Genomic DNA, 6329 nt, shown 5'->3' with positions numbered 1-6329 from the left:
TGACACCCGCACCATTGACACCTGGGCTGCATTCAAGAATGAGATCAAGTGTCAGTTTTACCCTGAGAACGTGGAATACCTGGCGCGTAGAAAAATGAAGAACCTTAGACAGCAAGAATTGCTACATGACTATGTTAAAGAATTTTTGGCCTTGACGCTTGAGATCTCCAACATGTCAAACAATGACCTCTTGTTCAATTTCATGGACGGTCTCAAGCCCTGGGCTGAGCTTGAACTTCAACGGCGCAGTGTGAAGGACCTTGCCACAGCCATGGCTGTAGCTGAGCAACTTGTCGATCTAAGGACACTGGATGAAGAAGACCAAAAGCCACCCAGCCTATGTACCATGAGTTTGAGTGGGGGAGATCAACAATCGGCCTCCACACAAGAAAAACCAATGTACAGTGACAATCCAAACAATTATCAACAAGGGAGGAGGCCATAAGGAACCTACAACTATCAAGGCCACCAGTACACTAGGAGACCTGCAATTCCTCCCTCACCTTGCTACATTTGCAATGAAAACCACTGGACTAGCGATTGTCCCATGCGAAAGAAGATCAATGCCCTCATCACCAAACTCAGTGATGAGGAGAAGCCCGCACCAGCACCAAATGTATGTGCCCTCCAACTTATAAATGCCATGGTAAAGAAAGATGCCACATCTAAGCGGCCCACCAAATTCCACAAGGGACTAAAGTATGTGGACATCACCCTCGAAGGTAGGCCGACCCAAGCATTGGTGGACACTAGGGCCATCCATAACTTCATCTCACTTGCAAAGGCAAAGCGTCTTGGCTTGACCACCACCAAACAAATCGGGTGAATCAAGGTTGTCAACTCAAGGGCCAAAGCAGTAGAAGGCATGGCTCGTGGAATAGACCTACAAATGGGACCATGGAAAGGCAAGGTCAACTTATCTGTGGTTCCCTTGGATGACTTTCAAGTGGTCCTTGGAGTAGAGTTCCTGACGCAGGTAGAAGCAGCCCTCATGCCGCACCTTGACCATTTACTCATTCTGGATGAGCATTCTCCATGCATGATCCCGATGACATCAGCCCTCCAGGTACATGGGAAGCAACTTTTAGCCTTACAGCTGTGCCAAGAGACAAGCGAACATGAAGCCAGTGCCATGCCAACAATGAAGACCCCCACTCCAAGATCTCACATCAACACCGAAGCGGGTTGGACAGTAGTCACCAAGAAGAAGTCTCCTCCCAAGCAGCACCAGCACCAATAGTTGAACTGGCACTAGCAATTGCACCAACTCCAGCATCAACATTAGCACCAACATCAGCAGAAGCTGCATACGCCCGCAACTAATGGGCCCAAGACTCCTGGAAGACCCAAGGCCTTTTCCAACCACACCCACCTTCACAATGACCATCATCAGGAAGAGCGAGTACCACCAAATCCACTTAGGTACCTTGTCCGCCACCACATTGATCAAGTCAACCCTCATAGGAACCTAGTGAGGGGTAACTCTTGGGAGAAAAATAATCATGGGGACCAATACCCAAAAAATACAAACCTTGATTTTGACCTAGCCTTGGCCACAACCTTACCTTCCATCAAAATCGGACATCCAAAATCCTACCTCGAAGCAGCCAAGCAAGGACTAAACGTTTGGACTAGCCATAGGTTTTCCTACCATCAAGAACACCCTAAAGTCTTTCACCCAAACTTATGCCTGGGCCTTAGAAGAGACCAAGTTCGTGGAGCAGCTAAAGAACCCTCCTTCATCAATAAGCAGATTTGAACCACAAGCAAAAGCCAGTCTTCGAGGACAAAGACTAAATTGAGTGGGGGAGAATGTCACAAGTGAACACTTTGCCACACCATCAAGCACCATCACCACGCCCACAACATGCCATCCGAGTGTCCAAGTGTGTGTCTTGGGTGGGACATTACATGTATCTTGTATGGGGGAAATGTCAATGGCAATCTTGTAATTTCGTAGTATGATTTTCACCATTTTCATGTTTCTTATTGTCACTCCACCAAAAGCTTAACGTACTCTTTGAGGGGAGGTAGGTTGTAGAGTGAATCAGTAATGTGTAAAGATTAAGCACGAAATCCCCTCGATACTAAACTGTGTGATTGTGCTTGCCACCAATTTATGCAATACAAAATGCCTTTTGACTAATTCGTGTCATCTCATTGCATTTTCTTGTGTTGCTGCTTGTTGCTTAGGCTTACTCAACACAATCGAGTGCCACACGGGGCCCAAACGACTAGCTCCGTGACAGCAGTGGCTCGAAGCCTCGAACTGGATCGTCCATCAGCTGCAATTAGGAGTGAGCATTCAATTTGCTCGGTTCAAAACAAGAGTTTTAAAAACTGATTTGTCATTTTGGTAAATTGAACTGGAACCGAACAAATCGAACCGATTTTTTCCCAGTTAATTCGGTTTGTTTAATTGAAAGCTTAAGTGGAAAACATTGTGCAAAAATGCAGATGTTACTTCTAGTTTGTTTGGCTTCTGCAATTTCTGGACCGGCTTCATGGCAAAGCCGTTTCTGTAGCTTTATGGTTTGTTGAAAGGGATGGGTCTGGGGAGTCAATTTTAGACTAAGCTCGTTGGGATAAGGCATAGGTAGATGGAGGCACAGGCTGCCTCTCTGAATCTGGTCGCTGGTTGTTGAATGACAGCAGTTCGCAAGCAGGGATTAAGGTGTTGCCAGCCTTTTGCTGCTCTTCCAATATTTTTTTGCAAGCATCTAGCATGTTCCTCTACACGTAGGGCTCTTTATACCTAAAGTAAATGGTAATCACCATTCATAGTTGAAATCAGTAATCACCATTCGGTTTCACACTTTCACTATCTCACATTCTCACTCAGATAATCCGGTGGGTAAGAAAGAAATACAGGGGAAGAATTGAAGAATAGAAAAGGAAAAAAAGAAGAAATAAAGAAAAAATTACTTGTTTGTAATATGTATACTGCAAATTCGCCACTCGCCGGACTGTCACTTGCCGGTGCCAGACAGGATAGATTTACTAGATGTGGATGTGCAATCGTGCAAGTCTGCAAGTCTGCAACTGAGGTCGCTGGAGCAGTGCAATTAGCGAGTCCTGTGAGGTTCACTGCTGCAAGTCTGCAACTAAGTTCGTCGGCATCATTGCTCGCCAGTTGCCGGTGCCTGGTGCTGGTGGAGTGGATAGATGACAGGGTTTTGTTTTAATCTTTACTGAAGAGTTGAAGAGCGAAGAGCGAAGAAGAGTAGAAGACCAAACTCAAAAGTGGAATCGAAGAGACAGAGTAGGTGTAAATTTTCATTTTGAATTTTCTTTACACCAATAATTGATCTAATATATACATGGATATTCGATGTAAAATTAACGCCTCTCTCTCTCTCTCTCTTTTCTCCTCTCTTTTCCTCTTCTCCTCTCTTTTCCTTCTTTTTCTTCTTCCTCTCTCTCTCTCTCTCTCTCCTTCTTCTTCTTCTCTCCCCTTTTTTCTCTTTCCGTCACCGCCGCTACAATCAGTCGCAGCGGAAGATCTGAACCCACCTCTGAAGGGAGAGCCGGAAAGGACCCAAAAGAAAGAAAAAAGCACTACAATCAGTCTCTCTCTCTCTCTCTCTCTCTCTCTCTTCTTCTTCCCCCCACCCTTTTTTCTCTTTCCGTCACTGCCATTGCAACCAGTTGTAGGAGCAGATCTGAACCCACCTCCGAAGGGAGAGCCAGAGAGGACCTGGAAAAAAAAAAACGCTAGTCCAACCAGCCCCTCCAGTTGCAGCTGCCTTTGTTGCGAGTACCCCAACCAGCCCCCTGGCACATCTATGCCATGAACTGGAGCATTCACCGTGATAAGTACCGACTCGCCATCGCCAGCCTCCTCGAGCAGTACCCCAACCGAGTGGGATCATCCAACTTGACAATTCCACTAGCGAGATACCATCTCTCTCTTCTCATCCTCCTTGTTCTTCTTCTTACAGTTAGCACCTTCATTCAACTTTTTACATGAAAGTTGGGTTAGTTTTACACTTACAAATTTATCTTCTCAACAAACAAACATTTAACTGTAACGGATGCAAACATGAATTCCAATAAAGTATATGCCTTTTTCTTATCAAAAGCCCACTTCGATGCAAATTTATTTCTTTTTTATTGATGTATTTTTACATCTTATTATCAATGTAACTATGCATTGGAAAATGTATTTTCTATCATTTGTCAATGTATAAATGTAAGGGATTATAGCTGAAAATGACAACTTTTGGGCCCTAATATCAATAAAAATAATCATTTTAATATAATTTTCAAAATAGGTTAACCTTTTAAAAAATATATATCAAATAAGGGCAAAATCAATGTTCATCTTCTTCCTCCTCCAAACCACTTTCGCCCTAGCCCCATCAAACCTTAATGACCACCATCCATCAGCACTGCCGCCTCCGTCCACCTCCAGCAATGCTCATGTTAAATATTGTTTTTTCTGTGGATTTGGAGAAGAAGGTCACGGGGCTGCTGCTATTCATGTAAAATGTTGTTTTGGGCACTAATATCAAACGGTGCTACTCATGTAAAATATTGTTTTATGAGAAAATGCTCATGTAGACAGTGTGGGATTGCTATTGTTGAATGGGCCGCCTCCACCCATTCAACAGTCTGACGAAGAAGAAGGTCGAGGGACTAGGGCAGTGGTCGATCTGGAGATCTTCATCTTCTTGGTCATCGAAGCAGAAGGAGGAGGGTGGCATTGGTGTTGGTGGGCGAAGGCAGAGGCAAAGGTGGGTGGCAGATTAGCATTGCCGGAGGTGGGCAAAGGCGGCGGTGGCGATGCTGATGGATGGTGGTCTTTGAGGTTCGCGGGGCTGGGTGGAAGTGGTTTGGAGGAGGAAGAATATGAACAATGATTTTTCTCTTATTTGATATATATATTTTTTAAAATTAACCTATTTTAGAAATTATTTTTATTGATATTAGGGCCAAAAGTTTCCCTTATCAGCTACAATCCCTAAATGTAATGTTGTCAAACACAGGCAAAAGTGAACCAGAGTGCAAATTTACTCTGAACTGGGATTTATACTCCATTTTACATCATTACCAAATGCAGCCTTAGCAAATGACATGCCAGCCCAAAATAGGTTCACCTTTTTCTTTATCACCCTCATTTCATATGGCAAATTCATTCAAAAGTGATTCTTCATGAGACAAATGGAAAAGTTCAGCCTTTTTTTTTGAAAGCTTTTTGCTTCATTCTAATCGAGGGTAGTGAAAGACAAGAACATTATTGTAAAATTATTGATTTGGTGCATTTGAATGAGAGCTATTGTATTACAATTGCTTTTAAATAAAAAGAGTCCTATTTATCAAATATATATATATATATATATATTTGGAAAAAATCTATGATACGAAAAAAATATGGTATTGGAAGAGTTTTGACCAATTAAAACCCACCTATGAATTTTGATAAATAACACCTAATTGACTATCACGTTTTATGATACCAATTGATTGGTAAAAAATTTCACATATGATATCTTTCCCATATCATAGTCGAACCCATATATATATATATATATATAATTTCACATATGGCATGGATGCCTGGCTGAATAATCCCTACCTAGAATGTGGCATGGATGCCTAGCTGAATTGTTCCTATCTAGAAGGTGGCTTGGATGCCTAGCTGAATGGTGACAAGCTGGAGAGGTGGCTCTGATGCCTATCTGAATGGTGATGAGTTGGAGAGGTGGCTTTGATGCCTAGCTAAATGGTGGCAACTTGGAGAGGTGGCTCTGATGTCTAGTTGAGTGGTGACGAGTTGGAGAGGTGGCTCTGATGTCTAGCTGAGTAGTGACAAGCTGGAGAGGTGACATTAGATGCCTAGCTAAATGGTGGCGACTTGGAGAGGTGGCTCTGATGTCTAGTTGAGTGGTGACGAGCTGGAGGGGTGGCTCTGATGTCTAGCTGAGTAGTGGCAAGCTGGAGAGGTGGCTCTAATGCATAGCTAAATGGTGACGAGCTGGAGAGGTGGCTCTGATGTCTAACTGAGTGGTGACGAGCTGGAAAAGTAGCTCTAATGTCTAGTTGAATAGTGACGAGCTGGAGATGTGGCTCTGATGCCTAGTTAAATGGTGACGAGCTGGAGAGGTGGCTCTGATTCAGCCTGCAAGGAAACTGTGTCAGAGTGCTCGGGTTGCTTTACCTAGGGTGGGCACTCCGATGCTTAAGTTAGCGAATCATAGATTTTAAGATAGCTAAATGTGAGAGAGCTGTGAGAACTAAAAATTGTGCATCTTCCCCCTGGAGTTGGAGGTAAGGCCTTTATATAGGCATTGTTTGGCGTAAGCATCACGCAAAAACGTCTGGGATCT

This window comes from Nelumbo lutea, chromosome 3, assembly GCF_056320005.1.
Source record: "Nelumbo lutea isolate HS-2025 chromosome 3, American lotus-T2T, whole genome shotgun sequence".
In the NCBI taxonomy this organism is placed as follows: Eukaryota; Viridiplantae; Streptophyta; class Magnoliopsida; order Proteales; family Nelumbonaceae; genus Nelumbo; species Nelumbo lutea.
Note: the sequence above shows the minus strand (reverse complement) of the source record.